We start from the raw sequence: 3,368 nt of genomic DNA on the forward strand, positions 1-3,368 counted from the left end.
GCACCCTCTCGCCCACGCCGGCCGGCCTCCCTCGCCCACCGCGCCGCCTCTCGCCCGCCCTCAACGCCGCCGCCCGCCGTCGCCCGCCGCCCCCTCTCGCCCACGTACAGAGAGCTAGCGAGATCGTGGAGAGAGAGAGAGAATTTTTTTTGTTCTTTTTAATTTTAACTAGTTAATTAGTTTAACAAAAACGGTAAAATAACTTAACAAAAAACGTATAACCGTAAAATTTGATAACCGTATAACCGTAAAATAACTTAACAAAAACGGTAAAATAACTTAACAAAAAACGTATAATCGTAAAATAACTTAATTAACAAAAAACGTATAACTTAACAAATAACCGTAAAATTTGATAATTAACAAAAAAACGTATATACAAATAGCCGACGCCCCCCAGTCCACAACGTCCGGCGGGTGATCAGATGCCGCTCCCCAGTCCTCGTCCGGCGGGTGATCAGACGCCGCCCCCCAATCCACCTCCGGCAAAGAAGCAGAAGCAGTCCTGAATTATTAACCCGGACCCTTATGTACCTAAGACCACAAAGGTACCGGAGCCATCACTGAAGCCTCTCCCCACAAGGCCTTGGGAACGTAGTGCCGAGGAAACTGCCGCGGCCGCGACTGCTGATCATGAGAAATGGAAGGCGGACTGCAAGAAGAAAAGAGAGCCCGAGCCCAAGCCAGTATTTTCTGATGAGCAAAAGAAGTGGGCTAAGTCATTTTTGAGCACACCGTCCCAAGCCGCGAAGAATCTGCCTGACGACTATGCACGTGAACTTCGTAGGCAGGCACTCATGTTGAAGGAGAAGAAAGAGCGGGCGGAGAACCAGGAGAACAAAGCCTTGGAGGAGGCCGAGAAAACGGAATTAGAAAGTAAAAAAAGCGGGAAACGAGTTGCCCAGCTCGGGGAACAAAGTAAACAATCGATTGCCCCGCTTATAGTGAAAGCCGCCGGTCCAGATGACCCCGATATCATAGCAGCTGCGGCAGCACATGGATTGACTGTAACGAGTGCCAGAGAACAAGCGGCCAACTTAGGTATTACTCTTCGTGAACTGTTAGGCCTTGATGAGGCGCCAGTGAAGGAGGTAGTAATTACATATGTGAAGAATGGGCCTCTCGTCGAGCCCGCGCAGGAAGAGGATCCACCTCCACAAATGAAAGGTCTGCTGAAATGGTACAAGGGTTACATAAAAAATAAAAACGCCAAAGAATATATTTATGCGGAAGTTAGATATGAGCATCACTTCAAACATTACTATGTACAAATTCATCTGAGTGAATTGTTCCAGCTTTTCAATCTGCGCGAGCTCGACAAATCTATCATCAGTTGCTACGTTCTGTAAGTGATTTATTTCTACCCCATCTCGTTCATATTGCCTGCACTATATATATGTCCTAACTATATTGTTGTGTCCGCTATTATACATGCAGAATGAAGATTAAGAAATGCAGAGTAAGGAACATTCATGATGTTGGGTTCATTGACCCACACATCGTTAATGGATATGTGTTGGAGCATCACCCCGCCGACATGGAGGCAGACCTATGGCAGTTTCTTACAAAGCAGGAACTCAAAAGTGATATTCTATTTCCTTACCATTTTGGGTGAGTGTTTCTGTCTTGAGCACATTCTCTTTTGTTTACTCCATGCATGGTATGTGGCCGGCTAATCGATGAGTTATGCATGACATCTGTGCATGTATCGTGTCCGCAGGTTCCACTGGATTCTGCTAGTAATTAAAGTTGACACCTCAGAATGTCTCATCCACGACTCTCTGAATAAGGATCCAAAGCTTTGGGTCGACATGAGAAGAATGCTGCAGAAGTAATTATTTTCATTCATTTGCGCTCTATATCGATCGGCCTATTTCGTTCATTTCCTAATATCAAGTAACTAATAACTCTCTTGTTCATTTAATTTTCTTTGCCTCGTAGGGTTTGGAGACGGTTCGTAGATACAAAGGTCGGTGAATTCAAAAAAGAGCTAGAATTCAAAAGGGCAAAGGCTAAGAATGGTGAGGATATTCAGCCAGCGGGGACCAATCTATGTGCATACTATGTCCGTGAGATGATCCGGAGATACACCTCTGAGCGGGTTCCGAGTGATACCAATGCTCAGAGGAATAACCTCCGGATGATGCTTAGTCCAGAAGCTCGCTTCCGACCACTTCAAGAGGAACTAGCTGGATGGTTCAGGAGGGAAGTCCTCCATCCTAAAGGAGAACACCATTACGAGGACGTAGAACTTTATATGCATTAAATTATGTATGGAAACTTGTTCAAAATTGTATATGGTCATCCGATGATATTGAATATATATTGTATATTCCTCTTGAATTCTTTTTGGTTCTAATTTCAAATTTGTTTGAAATTGTACATTCATATGCATGTATGTAGTACCGTAGAATATGTGAAACTCCTTCAAAATTAAAATAAAGCACAAAAGAAACAAAACAATACAAATTAAACAGAAAACAGGTTTAGGGGGGGCTAAAACCCTAAACCTGCGGCGGCCTTTAGTCGCGGTTGGCCAGAAGAACCGCGACTAAAGGTCCTCCGCCCCGACGGCCGCCTGGCGCCCACGTGGACGGGCCTTTAGTCGCGGTTCTTAAGCAACCGCGACTAAAGGGTGGGGCCTTTAGTCGCGCCCGTTCGGTCGCGGTTGCGCAACCGCGACTAATGGCAGTTGCGAACTGCGACCAAAGGCCCTTTTTCCACCAGTGTCTCTTTCTTCCTCTGACAACTTTTTCTCCACATGCGTACTATTGATAGCCTTTTGTCACACATAGGTATGGGTGGGTCATAAAAAGTGCATGTGCATGCATGGAATAAACTCACTCTTTCTCCTATCACTACTAGGAAAAGACTTATACATAGAAGTTTATCAGTAGCGTGTGTTTTGGAGCCCACGCTACTGATAATTACCAGTAGCGTGTGTTACAAACCGCGCTACTGGTACAACTTAGCAGCAGCGCTGGTTTCTAGAGGGCACGCTACTGGTAAGTTAACCACACCACACCCCCAGCCAAAAAATAGTAGCAGTGTTCGTACTCTAACAAGCGCTACTGTTAAGAATGTAGCAGTAGCGTTGGGCCACCAAGAAGCGCTACCGCTACTTCTTCTATGTGTAATCTTTTAGTAGTAGTGTGTTTTTTGAGCAAGCGCTATAGATAGTTTTATGTACCAGTAGATATTTTGGTTGGCACACATAGCAGTAGCGCACTTTGGTGCCCCGCGCTACTGCTATGTTCGCCAGCCAAAATATCTGCCACCTTTCCCCCTCCCCCTCTTCTTCCCCCCTTTCTTTCTCCCCCTCCCTCTTGCACTTGCTTGTTCTTCAATGCTTCCCCCTCTTCTTTGCC

This window comes from Triticum dicoccoides, chromosome 2B, assembly GCF_002162155.2.
Source record: "Triticum dicoccoides isolate Atlit2015 ecotype Zavitan chromosome 2B, WEW_v2.0, whole genome shotgun sequence".
Lineage (NCBI taxonomy): Eukaryota > Viridiplantae > Streptophyta > Magnoliopsida > Poales > Poaceae > Triticum > Triticum dicoccoides.